Here is a 23,283-nt window from a genome sequence, read left to right on the forward strand (position 1 = left end):
GTTTACGGATGCTGCTGGTTCTTGCGGTTTTGGTGCATATTGGAACGGACATTGGTGTGCAGAAAAATGGCATCCTGCTTAGATTTTGAATGGGGTGACTAAGAATATTGTTTTGTTAGAGCTGTTTCCTGTTGTGGTTTCGCTAGTTTTATGGGGGAGTTGTTTTTCCAATAAGAGAATTATTTTGCATACTGACAATAAGGGTGTTTTATTTGCAGTTAATTGTTTATCATCAAAATGTCCGTTAGTAGTTAAATTGTTACGTCATCTGGTTCTTCTCTGTTTAAGATTAAATATTTGGTTGAAAGCTCGCCATATCCCTGGAATAGATAATTCAATTGCTGATTCGCTTTCCCGTTTTCAGTTTCAGACATTCCGACAGTTGGCAGAAGGGGCCGATCTGAAAGGGGAATCGTGCCCTGCGTACCTGTGGAATCTGATTTGGTCCTAGGTATGTCTTACTTACAGTCTTCTGTGGCTCCGGCGACCTGGTCGGATTATAGCCGTTCGTGGTTTAGGTGGTGCAGTTTTACAGCTGATAGAGGTTGGTCTTCTCATGGTGGTGGTGAGGTTGCTGCTTTAGCATTTTGTGTGGCATTGTTTAGGCAGGGTCTGGCTTACTCTACCGTTTTAAGGGTTTTGTCAGGTGTTTCCTTTTTTCTTCGGGTTTTAGGTTCTCCTTCTTTGTTAGATTATTTCTTGATTAAGCAGATGTTAAAAGGTTACAAACGTGGTAATTGTTCTCCTGACAATAGATGTCCTATTTCTCCCACGCTGTTAGGATCGTTATGTCATGCTACTTCTTTAGTTTGTTTTGATAGTTTTGAAGAGTTGCTATTTTCCACCGCGTTTTGTTGTATGTTTTTTGGTGCTTTTAGAATTAGTGAATTGTTTCCAAGAAATAGTGAGGCAGGTTTGGGTTTGGCCTTGAAACATGTCCATGTTCATGTTAATTATGTTTTGTTCTTTCTTCCGACGTCAAAGATGGATCAGTCAGGTAAGGGTACCTGGATCCGTGTGAACAGAGTTGGGTCGGGTGGTATTTGTCCGGTGAGTATGATTTCTCAATATTGGCTTCGCAGACCAAGGGGTGGTAATGCTTTCTTTGTGCATGCAAACACTTCTCCTTTAACGCAATATCAATTTAGGTCCGTGCTAAAAAAATGTTTAAAGGAATTGGGTTTAGATGGTGTCCGGATTACGTCGCATTCTTTTCGGATTGGAGCCGCCACTGCGGCGGCTCGGTCGGGTTTGAGTGCGTCAGTGATTAAACGGATTGGAAGATGGTCGTCTAATTGTTTTAAAATGTATGTTCGTCCTGATATTTCTGTGATCTGATGATCTTTATATTATAGTTTTCACAGGTCTCACCGTATGGATTGTTGGCCATTCTTTCGTGTATTGGGCCCATCGCAGAGCTGAAAAAAGATCGTACGGTGATAACCTATCTTGGTCCACAGATACGGTTCGAATATACTGGAATGGAGTCAGGGGTCTTCGTTGGGAAGGTTTGATGGATGTACTGTTGGAAATGTGTGATTTATACCCTGATCCTGATGTAATAATTTTTCATGCGGGGGCCAATGATGTGGGCAAATTTGGTACCATTGAGTTGGCCTTTTGTATGAAACGTACTATGGTAAGGGCTAGGCGATTGTTCCCTGATGCCCGTTTAGTTTTTTCGGAGATGATCCCACGTTTACTTTGGTTATCCTGTTCCAATTTTAAATATTTGGATAAGATTAGGATACGTTTGAATAGAATTATGGCTCGTTTTATGCCATTAATCTGGGGGTTTTCTTTTCGACACGTGGACCTTGAAGGTGGTTTGCCCGGCCTTTATTTTTCGGACAAGATTCATTTGTCAGAAATCGGTTTGGACATTTTCAATTTGGACATGCAAGCTATAATTGAGATAGTTATGGGTGGGGTGGGGCCCATGCCGCCTGGTTAGCCGGCATGGTCCGGTGGGTGTAAAGTCGCTCACTGAAATGGTGAGCGGACGAGTTAAGTCTGAAGTTTAGGCCGAGCTTATGGCTGGTCTAATTATTTGTTTATGAAGTTATTGGTTTATATTGATACAGTTGAATTTTGGATTAAGTTAATCTTTAATAAAGCCGGCCGTGGCCTAATTTATTCCACCAAAAATATTTGTGTCCACGTGTTTTATTATTATTTATAAGAGTTGGAGATGTGTAAGTAATCTTATGGTACACTCATATGATTTATAATCCCATGTATGGATCCCGGAATTATATAGAGGGATACACATGGGATTATAATCATCCCATTAGCTTGGGTATAGTTGTGGCGGGAAATTTTCCCGCCTAAAAGTGTGTATAGGTGAGCTAAATATAGTTAGTTGCTGGGGGGTTTGGGGCAGAGGTAAATTATTGGGTCATTAAGTGACCTATGGGGTAGTGTTGCTGGGCAGGGTAGCCTGGGATGCCCAGCAACAGGTAGTTCATTGGTGGGACAGTTTCAGGGCCCCCCTTGGTTAGGGCTATATAGTACCGGTAGCAGGCAGTGTTAGGCTGTCATCTCATCAGCGTCTGGAGGAGGTGCTGCCCCCGCCCGCCCTTCCCTGTTGAAAGTTTGTTTTGTTTGTCACGGCTGCTTTATTAGAAGGAGGGTGTAAAGTCGCTCACTGAAATGGTGAGCGGACGAGTTAAGTCTGAAGTTTAGGCCGAGCTTATGGCTGGTCTAATTATTTGTTTATGAAGTTATTGGTTTATATTGATACAGTTGAATTTTGGATTAAGTTAATCTTTAATAAAGCCGGCCGTGGCCTAATTTATTCCACCAAAAATATTTGTGTCCACGTGTTTTATTATTATTTATAAGAGTTGGAGATGTGTAAGTAATCTTATGGTACACTCATATGATTTATAATCCCATGGATGGAACACTGTGCGTGTCACAATGAGGAGGTATAAACAATAGACAATAGATGGAGCACTGTGCGTGTCACAATGAGGAGACATAAACCAGAGACAATGGATGGAGCACTGTGCGTGTCACAATGAGGAGACATAAATTAGAGACAATGGATGGAACACTGTGCATGTCACAATGAGGAGACATAAACCAGAGACAATGGATGGAGCACTGTGCGTGTCACAATGAGGAGACATAAACCAGAGACAATAGATGGAGCACTGTGCGTGTCACAATGAGGAGACATAAACCAGAGACAATGGATGGAGCACTGTGCGTGTCACAATGAGGAGGTATAAACCAAAGACAATGGCTGGAGCACTGTGCGTGTCACAATGAGGAGGCATAAACCAGAGACAATGGATGGAGCACTGTGCGTGTCACAATGAGGAGACCAAAACCAGAGACAATGGATGGAGCACTGTGCGTGTCACAATGAGGAGACATAAACCAGAGACAATGGATGGATCACTGTGCATGTCACAATGAGGAGACATAAACCAGAGACAATGGATGGAGCACTGTGCGTGTCACAATGAGGAGGTATAAACCAGAGACAATGGATGGAGCACTGTGCGTGTCACAATGAGGAGGTATAAACCAGAGACAATGGATGGAGCACTGTGCGTGTCACAATGAGGACACATAAACCAGAGACAATGGATGGAGCACTGTGCATGTCACAATGAGGAGACATAAACCAGAGACAATGGATGGAGCACTGTACATGTCACAATGAGGAGGCATAAACCAGAGACAATGAATGGAACACTGTGCGTGTCACAATGAGGAGGTATAAACCAGAGACAATGGATGGAGCACTGTGCGTGTCACAATGAGGAGGCATAAACCAGAGACAATGAATGGAGCACTGTGCGTGTCACAAAAAGGAGGCATAAACCAGAGACAATGGATGGAGACTGTGCGTGTCACAATGAGGAGACATAAACCAGAGACAATGAATGGAGCACTGTGCGTGTCACAATGAGGAGGTATAAACCAGAGACAATGGATGGAGCACTGTGCGTGTCACAATGAGGAGGTATAAACCAGAGACAATGGATGGAGCACTGTGCGTGTCACAATGAGGACACATAAACCAGAGACAATGGATGGAGCACTGTGCATGTCACAATGAGGAGACATAAACCAGAGACAATGGATGGAGCACTGTACATGTCACAATGAGGAGGCATAAACCAGAGACAATGAATGGAACACTGTGCGTGTCACAATGAGGAGGTATAAACCAGAGACAATGGATGGAGCACTGTGCGTGTCACAATGAGGAGGCATAAACCAGAGACAATGAATGGAGCACTGTGCGTGTCACAAAAAGGAGGCATAAACCAGAGACAATGGATGGAGACTGTGCGTGTCACAATGAGGAGACATAAACCAGAGACAATGAATGGAGCACTGTGCGTGTCACAATGAGGAGGCATAAACCAGAGACAATGGATGGAGACTGTGCGTGTCACAATGAGGAGACATAAACCAGAGACAATGGATGGAGACTGTGCGTGTCACAATGAGGAGGCATAAACCAGAGACAATGGATGGAACACTGTGCGTGTCACAATGAGGAGGCATTAACCAGAGACAATGGCTGGAGCACTGTGCGTGTCACAATGAGGAGACATAAACCAGAGACAATGGATGGAGCACTGTGCGTGTCACAATGAGGAGGCATAAACCAGAGACAATAGACGGAGCACTGTGCGTGTCAAAATGAGGAGGCATAAACCAGAGACAATGGATGGAGCACTGTGCGTGTCACAATGAGGCGGCATAAACCAGAGACAATGGATGGAGCACTGTGCGTGTCACAATGAGGCGGCATAAACCAGAGACAATGGCTGGAACACTGTGCGTGTCACAATGAGGAGGCATAAACCAGAGACAATGGATGGAGCACTGTGTGTGTCACAATGAGGAGGCATAAACCAGAGACAATGGATGGAGCACTGTGCGTGTCACAATGAAGAGACATAAACCAGAGACAATGGATGGAGCACTGTGCGTGTCACAATGAGGAGGCATAAACCAGAGACAATAGACGGAGCACTGTGCGTGTCACAATGAGGAGGCATAAACCAGAGACAATGGATGGAGCACTGTGCGTGTCACAATGAGGCGGCATAAACCAGAGACAATGGATGGAGCACTGTGCGTGTCACAATGAGGCGGCATAAACCAGAGACAATGGCTGGAACACTGTGCGTGTCACAATGAGGAGGCATAAACCAGAGACAATGGATGGAGCACTGTGCGTGTCACAATGAGGAGGCATAAACCAGAGACAATGGATGGAGCACTGTGCGTGTCACAATGAGGAGGCATAAACCAGAGACAATGGATGGAGCACTGTGTGTGTCACAATGAGGAGGCATAAACCAGAGACAATGGATGGAGCACTGTGCGTGTCACAATGAGGAGGCATAAACCAGAGACAATGGATGGAACACTGTGCGTGTCACAATGAGGAGGCATAAACCAGAGACAATGGATGGAGCACTGTGCGTGTCACAATGAGGAGGCATAAACCAGAGACAATGAATGGAACACTGTGCGTGTCACAATGAGGCGGCATAAACCAGAGACAATGGATGGAGCACTGTGCGTGTCACAATGAGGAGGCATAAACCAGAGACAATGGATGGAGCACTGTGCGTGTCACAATGAGGAAGCATAAACCAGAGACAATGGATGGAGCACTGTGCGTGTCACAATGAGGAGGCATAAACCAGAGGCAATGGATGGAGCACTGTGCGTGTCACAATGAGGAGGCATAAACCAGAGACAATGAATGGAGCACTGTGCGTGTCACAATGAGGAGACATAAACCAGAGACAATGGATGGAGCACTGTGCGTGTCACAATGAGGCGGCATAAACCAGAGACAATGGATGGAGCACTGTGCGTGTCACAATGGGGAGGTATAAACCAGAGACAATGAATGGAACACTGTGCGTGTCACAATGAGGAGACATAAACCAGAGACAATGGATGGAGCACTGTGCGTGTCACAATGAGGAGGCATAAACCAGAGATAATGGATGGAGCACTGTGTGTGTCACAATGAGGAGACATAAACCAGAGACAATGGATGGAGTACTGTGCGTGTCACAATGAGGAGACATATACCAGAGACAATGGATGGAGCACTGTGCCTGTCACAATGAGGAGGCATAAACCAGAGATAATGGATGGAGCACTGTGCGTGTCACAATGAGGAGACATAAACCAGAGACAATGGATGGAGCACTGTACGTGTCACAATGAGGAGACATAAACCAGAGACAATAAATGGAGCACTGTGCGTGTCACAATGAGGAGACATAAACCAGAGACAATGGATGGAACACTGTGCGTGTCACAATGAGGAGGCATAAACCAGAGACAATGGATGGAGCACTGTGCGTGTCACAATGAGGAGGTATAAACCAGAGACAATGGATGGAGCACTGTGCGTGTCACAATGAGGAGACATAAACCAGAGACAATAGATGGAGCACTGTGCGTGTCACAATGAGGAGGCATAAACCAGAGACAATGGATGGAGCACTGTGCGTGTCACAATGAGAAGGCATAAACCAGAGACAATGAATGGAACACTGTGCGTGTCACAATGAGGCGGCATAAACCAGAGACAATGGATGGAGCACTGTGCGTGTCACAATGAGGAGACATAAACCAGAGACAATGGATGGAGCACTGTACGTGTCACAATGAGGAGACATAAACCAGAGACAATAAATGGAGCACTGTGCGTGTCACAATGAGGAGGCATAAACCAGAGACAATAAATGGAGCACTGTGCGTGTCACAATGAGGAGGCATAAACCAGAGACAATGGATGGAACACTGTGCGTGTCACAAGGAGGAGGCATAAACCAGAGACAATGGATGGAGCACTGTGCGTGTCACAATGAGGAGGTATAAACCAGAGACAATGGATGGAGCACTGTGCGTGTCACAATGAGGAGGCATAAACCAGAGACAATGGATGGAGCACTGTGCGTGTCACAATGAGGAGGCATAAACCAGAGACAATGAATGGAACACTGTGCGTGTCACAATGAGGCGGCATAAACCAGAGACAATGGATGGAGCACTGTGCGTGTCACAATGAGGGGGCATAAACCAGAGACAATGGATGGAGCACTGTGTGTGTCACAATGAGGAGGCATAAACCAGAGACAATGGATGGAGCACTGTGCGTGTCACAATGAGGCGGCATAAACCAGAGACAATGGATGGAGCACTGTGCGTGTCACAATGAGGAAGCATAAACCGGAGACAATGGATGGAGCACTGTGCGTGTCACAATGAGGAGGCATAAACCAGAGGCAATGGATGGAGCACTGTGCGTGTCACAATGAGGAGGCATAAACCAGAGACAATGGATGGAGCACTACACGTGTCACAATGAGGAGGCATAAACCAGAGACAATGGATGGAGCACTGTGCGTGTCACAATGAGGAGACATAAACCAGAGACAATGGATGGAGTACTGAGCGTGTCACAATGCGGAGACATAAACCAGAGACAATGGATGGAGTACTGTGCGTGTCACAATGAGGAGACATATACCAGAGACAATGGATGGAGCACTGTGCCTGTCACAATGAGGAGGCATAAACCAGAGATAATGGATGGAGCACTGTGCGTGTCACAATGAGGAGACATAAACCAGAGACAATGGATGGAGCACTGTACGTGTCACAATGAGGAGACATAAACCAGAGACAATAAATGGAGCACTGTGCGTGTCACAATGAGGAGACATAAACCAGAGACAATGGATGGAACACTGTGCGTGTCACAATGAGGAGGCATAAACCAGAGACAATGGATGGAGCACTGTGCGTGTCACAATGAGGAGGTATAAACCAGAGACAATGGATGGAGCACTGTGCGTGTCACAATGAGGAGACATAAACCAGAGACAATAGATGGAGCACTGTGCGTGTCACAATGAGGAGGCATAAACCAGAGACAATGGATGGAGCACTGTGCGTGTCACAATGAGAAGGCATAAACCAGAGACAATGAATGGAACACTGTACGTGTCACAATGAGGCGGCATAAACCAGAGACAATGGATGGAGCACTGTGCGTGTCACAATGAGGAGACATAAACCAGAGACAATGGATGGAGCACTGTACGTGTCACAATGAGGAGACATAAACCAGAGACAATAAATGGAGCACTGTGCGTGTCACAATGAGGAGGCATAAACCAGAGACAATGGATGGAACACTGTGCGTGTCACAATGAGGAGGCATAAACCAGAGACAATGGATGAAGCACTGTGCGTGTCACAATGAGGAGGTATAAACCAGAGACAATGGATGGAGCACTGTGCGTGTCACAATGAGGAGACATAAACCAGAGACAATGGATGGAGCACTGTGCGTGTCACAATGAGGAGGCATAAACCAGAGACAATGAATGGAACACTGTGCGTGTCACAATGAGGCGGCATAAACCAGAGACAATGGATGGAGCACTGTGCGTGTCACAATGAGGGGGCATAAACCAGAGACAATGGATGGAGCACTGTGTGTGTCACAATGAGGAGGCATAAACCAGAGACAATGGATGGAGCACTGTGCATGTCACAATGAGGCGGCATAAACCAGAGACAATGGATGGAGCACTGTGCGTGTCACAATGAGGAGGCATAAACCAGAGACAATGGATGGAGCACTACACGTGTCACAATGAGGAATCATAAACCAGAGACAATGGATGGAGCACTGTGCGTGTCACAATGAGGAGACATAAACCAGAGACAATGGATGGAGCACTGTACGTGTCACAATGAGGAGACATAAACCAGAGACAATGGATGGAGCACTGTGCGTGTCACAATGAGGAGGCATAAACCAGAGACAATGAATGGAACACTGTGCGTGTCACAATGAGGAGACATAAACCAGAAACAATGGATGGAGCACTGTGCGTGTCACAATGAGGAGGCATAAACCAGAGACAATGGATGGAGCACTGTGCGTGTCACAATGCGGAGACATAAACCAGAGACAATGGATGGAGCACTGTACGTGTCACAATGAGGAGACATAAACCAGAGACAATGGATGGAGCACTGTGCGTGTCACAATGAGGAGACATAAACCAGAGACAATGGATGGAGCACTGTGCGTGTCACAATGAGGAGGCATAAACCAGAGAAAATGGATGGAGCACTGTGCGTGTCACAATGAGGAGGCATAAACCAGAGACAATGGATGGAGCACTGTGCGTGTCACAATGAGGAGGCATAAACCAGAGACAATGAATGGAACACTGTGCGTGTCACAATGAGGAGGCATAAACCAGAGACAATGGATGGAGCACTGTGCGTGTCACAATGAGGAGACATAAACCAGAGACAATGAATGGAGCACTGTGCGTGTCACAATGAGGAGGTATAAACCAGAGACAATGGATGGAGCACTGTGCGTGTCACAATGAGGAGACATAAACCAGAGACAATGGATGGAGCACTGTGCGTGTCACAATGAGGAGGCATAAACCAGAGACAATGGATGGAGCACTGTGCGTGTCACAATGAGGAGGCATAAACCAGAGATAATGTATGGAGCACTGTGTGTGTCACAATGAGGAGACATAAACCAGAGACAATGGATGGAGCACTGTGCGTGTCACAATGAGGAGGCATAAACCAGAGACAATGGATGGAGCACTGTGCGTGTCACAATGAGGAGACATAAACCAGAGACAATGGATGGAGCAGTGTACGTGTCACAATGAGGAGACATAAACCAGAGACAATGGATGGAGCACTGTGCGTGTCACAATGAGGAGGCATAAACCAGAGACAATGGATGGAGCGCTGTGCGTGTCACAATGAGGAGGCATAAACCAGAGACAATGGATGGAGCACTGTGCGTGTCACAATGAGGAGACATAAATTAGAGACAATGGATGGAGCGCTATGCGTGTCACAATGAGGAGGCATAAACCAGAGACAATGGATGGAGCACTGTGCGTGTCACAATGAGGAGACATAAACCAGAGACAATGGATGGAGCACTGTGCGTGTCACAATGAGGAGGCATAAACCAGAGACAATGAATGGAACACTGTGCGTGTCACAATGAGGAGGTATAAACCAGAGACAATGAATGGAACACTGTGCGTGTCACAATGAGGAGACATAAACCAGAGACAATGGATGGAGCACTGTGCATGTCACAATGAGGAGGCATAAACCAGAGACAATGGATGGAGCACTGTGCGTGTCACAATGAGGAGGCATAAACCAGAGACAATGAATGGAACACTGTGCGTGTCACAATGAGGAGACATAAACAAGAGACAATGGATGGAGCACTGTGCGTGTCACAATGAGGAGGCATAAACCAGAGACAATGGATGGAGCACTGTGCGTGTCACAATGAGGAGACATAAACCAGAGACAATGGATGGAGCACCGTGCGTGTCACAATGAGGAGGCATAAACCAGAGACAATGGGTGGAGCACTGTGCGTGTCACAATGAGGAGGCATAAACCAGAGACAATGGATGGAGCACTGTGCGTGTCACAATGAGGAGGCATAAACCAGAGACAATGGATGGAGCACTGTGCGTGTCACAATGAGGAGACATAAACCAGAGACAATGGATGGAGCACTGTGCGTGTCACAATGAGGAGGCATAAACCAGAGACAATGGATGGAGCACTGTGCGTGTCACAATGAGGAGGCATAAACCAGAGACAATGGATGGAGCACTGTGCGTGTCACAATGAGGAGACATAAACCAGAGACAATGGATGGAGCACTGTGCGTGTCACAATGAGGAGGTATAAACCAGAGACAATGGATGGAGCACTGTGCGTGTCACAATGAGGAGGCATAAACCAGAGAAAATGGAGGGAGCACTGTGCGTGTCACAATGAGGAGGCATAAACCAGAGACAATGGATGTAGCACTGTGCGTGTCACAATGAGGAGACATAAACCAGAGACAATGAATGGAACACTGTGCGTGTCACAATGAGGAGGCATAAACCAGAGACAATGAATGGAACACTGTGCGTGTCACAATGAGGAGGCATAAACCAGAGACAATAGATGGAGCACTGTGCGTGTCACAATGAGGAGACATAAACCAGAGACAATGGATGGAGCACTGTGCGTGTCACAATGAGGAGGCATAAACCAGAGACAATGGATGGAACACTGTGCGTGTCACAATGAGGAGACATAAACCAGAGACAATGGATGGAGCACTGTAGGTGTCACAATGAGGAGGTATAAACCAGAGACAATGGATGGAACACTGTGCATGTCACAATGAGGAGGCATAAACCAGAGACAATGGATGGAGCACTGTGCGTGTCACAATGAGGAGGCATAAACCAGAGACAATGAATGGAACACTGTGCGTGTCACAATGAGGAGGCATAAACCAGAGACAATGGATGGAGCACTGTGCGTGTCACAATGAGGAGACATAAACCAGAGACAATGAATGGAACACTGTGCGTGTCACAATGAGGAGGCATAAACCAGAGACAATGAATGGAGCACTGTGCGTGTCACAATGAGGAGACATAAACCAGAGACAATGAATGGAAAACTGTGCGTGTCACAATGAGGAGGTATAAACCAGAGACAATGAATGGAACACTGTGCGTGTCACAATGAGGAGACATAAACCAGAGACAATGGATGGAGCACTGTAGGTGTCACAATGAGGAGACATAAACCAGAGACAATGGATGGAGCACTGTGCGTGTCACAATGAGGAGACATAAACCAGAGACAATGGATGGAGCACTGTGCGTGTCACAATGAGGAGGCATAAACCAGAGACAATGGATGGAGCACTGTGCATGTCACAATGAGGCGGCATAAACCAGAGACAATGGATGGAGCACTGTGCGTGTCACAATGAGGAGGCATAAACCAGAGACAATGGATGGAGCACTACACGTGTCACAATGAGGAATCATAAACCAGAGACAATGGATGGAGCACTGTGCGTGTCACAATGAGGAGACATAAACCAGAGACAATGGATGGAGCACTGTACGTGTCACAATGAGGAGACATAAACCAGAGACAATGGATGGAGCACTGTGCGTGTCACAATGAGGAGGCATAAACCAGAGACAATGAATGGAACACTGTGCGTGTCACAATGAGGAGACATAAACCAGAAACAATGGATGGAGCACTGTGCGTGTCACAATGAGGAGGCATAAACCAGAGACAATGGATGGAGCACTGTGCGTGTCACAATGCGGAGACATAAACCAGAGACAATGGATGGAGCACTGTACGTGTCACAATGAGGAGACATAAACCAGAGACAATGGATGGAGCACTGTGCGTGTCACAATGAGGAGACATAAACCAGAGACAATGGATGGAGCACTGTGCGTGTCACAATGAGGAGGCATAAACCAGAGACAATGAATGGAACACTGTGCGTGTCACAATGAGGAGGCATAAACCAGAGACAATGGATGGAGCACTGTGCGTGTCACAATGAGGAGACATAAACCAGAGACAATGAATGGAACACTGTGCGTGTCACAATGAGGAGGCATAAACCAGAGACAATGAATGGAGCACTGTGCGTGTCACAATGAGGAGACATAAACCAGAGACAATGAATGGAAAACTGTGCGTGTCACAATGAGGAGGTATAAACCAGAGACAATGAATGGAACACTGTGCGTGTCACAATGAGGAGACATAAACCAGAGACAATGGATGGAGCACTGTAGGTGTCACAATGAGGAGACATAAACCAGAGACAATGGATGGAGCACTGTGCGTGTCACAATGAGGAGACATAAACCAGAGACAATGGATGGAGCACTGTGCGTGTCACAATGAGGAGGCATAAACCAGAGAAAATGGATGGAGCACTGTGCGTGTCACAATGAGGAGGCATAAACCAGAGACAATGGATGGAGCACTGTGCGTGTCACAATGAGGAGGCATAAACCAGAGACAATGAATGGAACACTGTGCGTGTCACAATGAGGAGGCATAAACCAGAGACAATAGATGGAGCACTGTGCGTGTCACAATGAGGAGACATAAACCAGAGACAATGGATGGAGCACTGTGCGTGTCACAATGAGGAGGCATAAACCAGAGACAATGGATGGAACACTGTGCGTGTCACAATGAGGAGTTATAAACCAGAGACAATGAATGGAACACTGTGCGTGTCACAATGAGGAGGCATAAACCAGAGACAATGAATGGAACACTGTGCGTGTCACAATGAGGAGGCATAAACCAGAGACAATAGATGGAGCACTGTGCGTGTCACAATGAGGAGACATAAACCAGAGACAATGGATGGAGCACTGTGCGTGTCACAATGAGGAGGCATAAACCAGAGACAATGGATGGAGCACTGTGCGTGTCACAATGAGGAGACATAAACCAGAGACAATGAATGGAACACTGTGCGTGTCACAATGAGGAGGTATAAACCAGAGACAATGAATGGAACACTGTGCGTGTCACCATGAGGAGACATAAACCAGAGACAATGGATGGAGCACTGTAGGTGTCACAATGAGGAGACATAAACCAGAGACAATGGATGGAGCACTGTGCGTGTCACAATGAGGAGACATAAACCAGAGACAATGGATGGAGCACTGTGCGTGTCACAATGAGGAGGCATAAACCAGAGAAAATGGATGGAGCACTGTGCGTGTCACAATGAGGAGGCATAAACCAGAGACAATGGATGGAGCACTGTGCGTGTCACAATGAGGAGGCATAAACCAGAGACAATGAATGGAACACTGTGCGTGTCACAATGAGGAGGCATAAACCAGAGACAATAGATGGAGCACTGTGCGTGTCACAATGAGGAGACATAAACCAGAGACAATGGATGGAGCACTGTGCGTGTCACAATGAGGAGGCATAAACCAGAGACAATGGATGGAACACTGTGCGTGTCACAATGAGGAGTTATAAACCAGAGACAATGAATGGAACACTGTGCGTGTCACAATGAGGAGACATAAACCAGAGACAATGGATGGAGCACTGTGCGTGTCACAATGAGGAGGCATAAACCAGAGACAATGGATGGAGCACTGTGCGTGTCACAATGAGGAGACATAAACCAGAGACAATGGATGGAGCACTGTACGTGTCACAATGAGGAGACATAAACCAGAGAAAATGGATGGAGCACTGTGCGTGTCACAATGAGGAGGCATAAACCAGAGACAATGGATGGAGCACTGTGCGTGTCACAATGAGGAGACATAAACCAGAGGCAATGGATGGAGCACTGTGCGTGTCACAATGAGGAGGCATAAACCAGAGACAAAGAATGGAACACTACGCGTGTCACAATGAGGAGGCATAAACCAGAGACAATGGATGGAGCACTGTGCGTGTCACAATGAGGAGGCATAAACCAGAGACAATGGATGGAGCACTGTGCGTGTCACAATGAGGAGACATAAACCAGAGACAATGGATGGAGCACTGTAGGTGTCACAATGAGGAGACATAAACCAGAGACAATGGATGGAGCACTGTGCGTGTCACAATGAGGAGGCATAAACCAGAGACAATGGATGGAGCATTGTGCGTGTCACAATGAGGAGGCATAAACCAGAGACAATGGATGGAGCACTGTGCGTGTCACAATGAGGAGACATAAACCAGAGACAATGGATGGAGCACTGTGCGTGTCACAATGAGGAGGTATAAACCAGAGACAATGGATGGAGCACTGTGCGTGTCACAATGAGGAGGCATAAACCAGAGAAAATGGAGGGAGCACTGTGCGTGTCACAATGAGGAGGCATAAACCAGAGACAATGGATGTAGCACTGTGCGTGTCACAATGAGGAGACATAAACCAGAGACAATGAATGGAACACTGTGCGTGTCACAATGAGGAGGCATAAACCAGAGACAATGAATGGAACACTGTGCGTGTCACAATGAGGAGGCATAAACCAGAGACAATAGATGGAGCACTGTGCGTGTCACAATGAGGAGACATAAACCAGAGACAATGGATGGAGCACTGTGCGTGTCACAATGAGGAGGCATAAACCAGAGACAATGGATGGAACACTGTGCGTGTCACAATGAGGAGTTATAAACCAGAGACAATGAATGGAACACTGTGCGTGTCACAATGAGGAGACATAAACCAGAGACAATGGATGGAGCACTGTGCGTGTCACAATGAGGAGGCATAAACCAGAGACAATGGATGGAGCACTGTGCGTGTCACAATGAGGAGACATAAACCAGAGACAATGGATGGAGCACTGTACGTGTCACAATGAGGAGACATAAACCAGAGAAAATGGATGGAGCACTGTGCGTGTCACAATGAGGAGGCATAAACCAGAGACAATGGATGGAGCACTGTGCGTGTCACAATGAGGAGGTATAAACCAGAGACAATGGATGGAGCACTGTGCGTGTCACAATGAGGAGGCATAAACCAGAGACAATGGATGGAGCACTGTGCGTGTCACAATGAGGAGGCATAAACCAGAGACAATGAATGGAACACTACGCGTGTCACAATGAGGAGGCATAAACCAGAGACAATGGATGGAGCACTGTGCGTGTCACAATGAGGAGGCATAAACCAGAGACAATGGATGGAGCACTGTGCGTGTCACAATGAGGAGACATAAACCAGAGACAATGAATGGAGCACTGTGCGTGTCACAATGAGGAGACATAAACCAGAGACAATGGATGGAACACTGTGCGTGTCACAATGAGGAGGTATAAACCAGAGACAATGAATAGAACACTGTGCGTGTCACAATGAGGAGACATAAACCAGAGACAATGGATGGAGCACTGTGCGTGTCACAATGAGGAGGTATAAACCAGAGACAATGAATGGAACACTGTGCGTGTCACAATGAGGAGACATAAACCAGAGACAATGGATGGAGCACTGTGCGTGTCACAATGAGGAAACATAAACCAGAGACAATGGATGGAACACTGTGTGTGTCACAATAAGGAGGCATAAACCAGAGACAATGGATGGAGCACTGTGCGTGTCACAATGAGGAAACATAAACCAGAGACAATGGATGGAGCACTGTACGTGTCACAATGAGGAGACATAAACCAGAGAAAATGGATGGAGCACTGTGCGTGTCACAATGAGGAGGCATAAACCAGAGACAATGGATGGAGCACTGTGCGTGTCACAATGAGGAGGTATAAACCAGAGACAATGGATGGAGCACTGTGCGTGTCACAATGAGGAGGCATAAACCAGAGACAATGGATGGAGCACTGTGCGTGTCACAATGAGGAGACATAAACCAGAGACAATGGATGGAGCACTGTGCATGTCACAATGAGGAGGCATAAACCAGAGACAATGGATGGAGCACTGTGTGTGTCACAATGAGGAGGTATAAACCAGAGACAATGGATGGAACACTGTGCATGTCACAATGAGGAGGCATAAACCAGAGACAATGGATGGAGCACTGTGCGTGTCACAATGAGGAGGCATAAACCAGAGACAATGAATGGAACACTGTGCGTGTCACAATGAGGAGGCATAAACCAGAGACAATGGATGGAGCACTGTGCGTGTCACAATGAGGAGACATAAACCAAAGACAATGAATGGAACACTGTGCGTGTCACAATGAGGAGGCATAAACCAGAGACAATGAATGGAGCACTGTGCGTGTCACAATGAGGAGACATAAACCAGAGACAATGAATGGAAAACTGTGCGTGTCACAATGAGGAGGTATAAACCAGAGACAATGAATGGAACACTGTGCGTGTCACAATGAGGAGACATAAACCAGAGACAATGGATGGAGCACTGTAGGTGTCACAATGAGGAGACATAAACCAGAGACAATGGATGGAGCACTGTGCGTGTCACAATGAGGAGACATAAACCAGAGACAATGGATGGAGCACTGTGCGTGTCACAATGAGGAGGCACAAACCAGAGAAAATGGATGGAGCACTGTGCGTGTCACAATGAGGAGGCATAAACCAGAGACAATGGATGGAGCACTGTGCGTGTCACAATGAGGAGGCATAAACCAGAGACAATGAATGGAACACTGTGCGTGTCACAATGAGGAGGCATAAACCAGAGACAATGGATGGAGCACTGTGCGTGTCACAATGAGGAGACATAAACCAGAGACAATGGATGGAGCACTGTGCGTGTCACAATGAGGAGGCATAAACCAGAGACAATGGATGGAACACTGTGCGTGTCACAATGAGGAGTTATAAACCAGAGACAATGAATGGAACACTGTGCGTGTCACAATGAGGAGGCATAAACCAGAGACAATGAATGGAACACTGTGCGTGTCACAATGAGGAGGCATAAACCAGAGACAATGGATGGAGCACTGTGCGTGTCACAATGAGGAGACATAAACCAGAGACAATGGATGGAGCACTGTGCGTGTCACAATGAGGAGGCATAAACCAGAGACAATGGGTGGAGCACTGTGCGTGTCACAATGAGGAGGCATAAACCAGAGACAATGGATGGAGCACTGTGCGTGTCACAATGAGGAGACATAAACCAGAGACAATGAATGGAACACTGTGCGTGTCACAATGAGGAGGTATAAACCAGAGACAATGAATGGAACACTGTGCGTGTCACCATGAGGAGACATAAACCAGAGACAATGGATGGAGCACTGTAGGTGTCACAATGAGGAGACATAAACCAGAGACAATGGATGGAGCACTGTGCGTGTCACAATGAGGAGACATAAACCAGAGACAATGGATGGAGCACTGTGCGTGTCACAATGAGGAGGCATAAACCAGAGAAAATGGATGGAGCACTGTGCGTGTCACAATGAGGAGGCATAAACCAGAGACAATGGATGGAGCACTGTGCGTGTCACAATGAGGAGGCATAAACCAGAGACAATGAATGGAACACTGTGCGTGTCACAATGAGGAGGCATAAACCAGAGACAATAGATGGAGCACTGTGCGTGTCACAATGAGGAGACATAAACCAGAGACAATGGATGGAGCACTGTGCGTGTCACAATGAGGAGGCATAAACCAGAGACAATGGATGGAACACTGTGCGTGTCACAATGAGGAGTTATAAACCAGAGACAATGAATGGAACACTGTGCGTGTCACAATGAGGAGACATAAACCAGAGACAATGGATGGAGCACTGTGCGTGTCACAATGAGGAGGCATAAACCAGAGACAATGGATGGAGCACTGTGCGTGTCACAATGAGGAGACATAAACCAGAGACAATGGATGGAGCACTGTACGTGTCACAATGAGGAGACATAAACCAGAGAAAATGGATGGAGCACTGTGCGTGTCACAATGAGGAGGCATAAACCAGAGACAATGGATGGAGCACTGTGCGTGTCACAATGAGGAGACATAAACCAGAGGCAATGGATGGAGCACTGTGCGTGTCACAATGAGGAGGCATAAACCAGAGACAATGAATGGAACACTACGCGTGTCACAATGAGGAGGCATAAACCAGAGACAATGGATGGAGCACTGTGCGTGTCACAATGAGGCGGCATAAACCAGAGACAATGGATGGAACACTGTGCGTGTCACAATGAGGAGACATAAACCAGAGACAATGGATGGAGCACTGTGCGTGTCACAATGAGGAGGCATAAACCAGAGACAATGGATGGAGCACTGTGCGTGTCACAATGAGGAAGCATAAACCAGAGACAATGGATGGAGCACTGTGCGTGTCACAATGAGGAAACATAAACCAGAGACAATGGATGGAGCACTGTGTGTGTCACAATAAGGAGGCATAAACCAGAGACAATGGATGGAGTACTGTGCGTGTCACAATGGGGAGGCATAAACCAGAGACAATGGATGGAGCACTGTGCGTGTCACAATGAGGAGACATAAACCAGAGACAATGGATGGAACACTACACGTGTCACAATGAGGAGACATAAACCAGAGACAATGGCTGGAACACTGTGCGTGTCACTATGCGGAGACATAAACCAGAGACAATAGATGGAGCACTGTGCGTGTCACAATGAGGAGGCATAAACCACAGACAATGGATGGAGCACTGTGCGTGTCACAATGAGGAGGCATAAACCAGAGACAATGGATGGAGCACTGTGCGTGTCACAATGAGGAGGTATAAACCAGAGACAATGAATGGAACACTGTGCGTGTCACAATGAGGAGACATAAACCAGAGACAATGGATGGAGCACTGTGCGTGTCACAATGAGGAGGCATAAACCAGAGACAATGAATGGAACACTGTGCGTGTCACAATGAGGAGGCATAAACCAGAGACAATGGATGGAGCACTGTGCATGTCACAATGAGGAGGCATAAACCAGAGACAATGAATGGAACACTGTGCGTGTCACAATGAGGAGACATAAACCAGAGACAATGAATGGAACACTGTGCGTGTCACAATGAGGAGGTATAAACCAGAGACAATGAATGGAACACTGTGCGTGTCACAATGAGGAGACATAAACCAGAGACAATGGGTGGAGCACTGTGCGTGTCACAATGAGGAGACATAAACCAGAGACAATGGATGGAGCACTGTGCGTGTCACAATGAGGAGGCATAAACCAGAGACAATGGATGGAGCACTGTGCGTGTCACAATGAGGAGACATAAACCAGAGTCAATGGATGGAGCACTGTGCGTGTCACAATGAGGAGGCATAAACCAGAGACAATGGATGGAGCACTGTGCGTGTCAAAATGAGGCGGCATAAACCAGAGACAATGGATGGAGCACTGTGCGTGTCACAATGAGGAGGCATAAACCAGAGACAATGGATGGAGCACTGTGCGTGTCACTATGCGGAGACATAAACCAGAGACAATGGATGGAGCACTGTGCGTGTCACAATGAGGAGGCATAAACCAGAGACAATGGATGGAGCACTGTGCGTGTCACAATGAGGCGGCAAAAACCAGAGACAATGGATGGAGCACTGTGCGTGTCACAATAAGGAGGCATAAACCAGAGACAATGGATGGAGCACTGTGCGTGTCACAATGAGGGGGCATAAACCAGAGACAATGGATGGAACACTGTGCGTGTCACAATGAGGAGGCATAAACCAGAGACAATGGATGGAGCACTGTGCGTGTCACTATGCGGAGACATAAACCAGAGACAATGGATGGAGCACTGTGCGTGTCACAATGAGGAGGTATAAACATGAGACAATGGATGGAACACTGTGCGTGTCACAATGAGGAGACATAAACCAGAGACAATGGGTGGAGCACTGTGCGTGTCACAATGAGGAGACATAAACCAGAGACAATGGATGGAGCACTGTGCGTGTCACAATGAGGAGACATAAACCAGAGTCAATGGATGGAGCACTGTGCGTGTCACAATGAGGAGGCATAAACCAGAGACAATGGATGGAGCACTGTGCGTGTCAAAATGAGGCGGCATAAACCAGAGACAATGGATGGAGCACTGTGCGTGTCACAATGAGGAGGCATAAACCAGAGACAATGGATGGAGCACTGTGCGTGTCACTATGCGGAGACATAAACCAGAGACAATGGATGGAGCACTGTGCGTGTCACAATGAGGAGGCATAAACCAGAGACAATGGATGGAGCACTGTGCGTGTCACAATGAGGCGGCAAAAACCAGAGACAATGGATGGAGCACTGTGCGTGTCACAATAAGGAGGCATAAACCAGAGACAATGGATGGAGCACTGTGCGTGTCACAATGAGGGGGCATAAACCAGAGACAATGGATGGAACACTGTGCGTGTCACAATGAGGAGGCATAAACCAGAGACAATGGATGGAGCACTGTGCGTGTCACAATGAGGAGGTATAAACATGAGACAATGGATGGAGCACTGTGCGTGTCACAATGAGGAGGTATAAACCAGAGACAATGGATGGAGCACTGTGCGTGTCACAATGATGAGGCATAAACCAGAGACAATGGATGGAGCACCGTGCGTGTCACAATGAGGAGGCATAAACCTGAGACAATGGATGGAACACTGTGCGTGTCACAATGAGGAGACATAAACCAGAGACAATGGATGGAGCACTGTGCGTGTCACAATGAGGAGACATAAACCAGAGACAATGGATGGAGCACTGTGCGTGCCACAATAGGCTACTGCTACTGGATGGAACAATGAAGCAGGTAACGTCATGCTGTCATGACAACCATACCTCTCCGCGCATGCGTGAACTTCCAGCAATGCAGAAATGCACCTATTTTACAAAGACATGCGCAGTCTCCTCACATGAACGCCACCATCCCGCAGTGGTGCATGTGCACTTCTGATCCTTTATGATATGTGTATTCTTCTGCATATCAACCTTAGGGTTATAACCCTCCACCTTCTGCAATCATTAAAGTTGTCCCCTTTACATAGTGAGCAGTATGATATGCAGCCATATTTAGAGTTTGCATTCCCTTCACCTGTAAAGAGAAGAATATTTCATGAAAACGTACCTTTTTGTTTTCCAGTTTCAACACAAATATCTGGGCACTGTGCAATCAGCTTTTTAGTTATACATACTATATGACCATATACATACCTTACTCTAAGTGACATCTTGTCCTATCATTTTAGTTTATTCTGGATCATCTTAGGCTACTTTCACACTAGCGTTAGCGTTAATATTTTCCGATATATAGATCCGTCATAGGGTCTTAATACCGGAATAAAACATTTCCGTTTTGTCCCCATTCATTGTCATTGGGGACAAAACGTAACTGAACAGAACGGAGTGCTCCAAAATGCTTTCTGTTCCATTTGGTTGCCTTCTCATACCGGAGAGCAAACCGCAGCATGCTGCAGTTTTCTTTCCGTCATGGGATGCGGAGCAAGACGGATCCGCCATGACCCACAATGCAAGTCACAAAAGAAAACGGATCCTTCCCCTATTGACTTTCAATGGAGTTCATGACGGATCCGTCTTGGCTATGTTAGGCTACTTTTACACTAGCGTTTTTGCTGGATCCGCTGTTTGCTGTTCAGCAAAAACGCTTCCGTTACTGATAATACAACCACCTGCATCCGTTATGAACGAATCTGGTTGTATTATCTTTAACATTGCCAAGACGGATCCGTCATTAAAAGTCAATGGGGGACGGATGCGTTTTCTATTGTCTCATATTGTGTCCACATCTCCGGACGGAAAGCAAACTACAACATGTTGCGGTTTGCTCTCCGGTATGGGAACGCAACTAAATGAAACGGAATGCATTTTGGAGCACTGACAATAAATGGGGACAAAACTGAAGCGTTCTTTTCTGGTGTTGAGCCCCTGTGACGGAACTCAATACCGGAAAACTTAAACGCTAGTGTGAAAGTAGCCTTAGAGATAATGCAACCAGATCCGTTCATAACGAACGGTTGTATTATCAGTAACGGAAGCGTTTTTGTTGAACCTTGCCGGATCCAGCAAAAACGCTGGTGTGAAAGTAGCCTTATTTTTTTGGACTATGACTATTAGGGCTATTGCTGATACCATCTGTACCACAATTCCATGTGGTAACACGCTGACCTGATGTGGCTAATTCCATATTCCCGATTGCAATTGATATGCATACATATACAACTATTTACATTTACCTTGGTTCTACTTGCAGACCCTCTGTGTTGCTATTTTTATTTCTTTAACCCTTTTAACCCCGGGCCAGTTTTCACCTTCCTGCCCACGCCATTTTTTTGCAAATCTGACACGTGTCACTCTATGTGGTAATAACTTTAAAACGCTTTTACTTATCCAAGCCATTCTGAGATTGTTTTCTCGTCACATACTGTACTTCATGACAGTGGTAAAAACTGAGTAAAAAAATTTCATTTTTATTTATTAAAAAAATACCAAATTTATAAAAAAAAAAAGAAAAATTAGCAAATTTCCAAATTTCTATTTCTCTACTTTTATAATAGACAGTAATACCTCCAAAAATAGCTATTACTTTACATTCCCCATATGTCTACTCAGAGGCGGCTCTAGACTTTGTGAGGCCTTAGGTGAAACTCGAACATGAGGCCCCCCCAAGAAGATTGTTGGGATGCTCGTGATCTCCTGTACGGCGCCCCGGCTCAGTCTTTAAGACATAAGCTGTGTCAACCACCGCACGGAGCGGTGGTGTGGTCAACACTCCCCCTCCATGTATCTCTATGGAGGACTCGGAGATACACAAGTGTTGTATCTGCGGCTCTCCCATAGATACATGGAGTGGGAGTGTTGACCACCGCTCCGGGCACAAGGAGATCCGGAGTACCATACAGGAGATTGTGGGGGATCCTATCGG

General features: G+C 46.5%; 1 long non-coding RNA gene across 1 annotated transcript; it reads left to right on the forward strand.

Moving 5' to 3' along the window:
* Positions 1–390: 390 nt before the first annotated feature.
* LOC121001138 lies at positions 391–1,373 on the forward strand. Its single transcript, XR_005778988.1, has 3 exons — positions 391–451; positions 985–1,050; positions 1,356–1,373. It is a non-coding gene; the product is annotated as an uncharacterized LOC121001138 (long non-coding RNA).
* The last annotated feature ends 21,910 nt before the right edge of the window (positions 1,374–23,283 follow it).

The sequence above is a fragment of the Bufo bufo genome, chromosome 1 (genome assembly GCF_905171765.1).
Source record: "Bufo bufo chromosome 1, aBufBuf1.1, whole genome shotgun sequence".
NCBI classification, from domain to species: domain Eukaryota; kingdom Metazoa; phylum Chordata; class Amphibia; order Anura; family Bufonidae; genus Bufo; species Bufo bufo.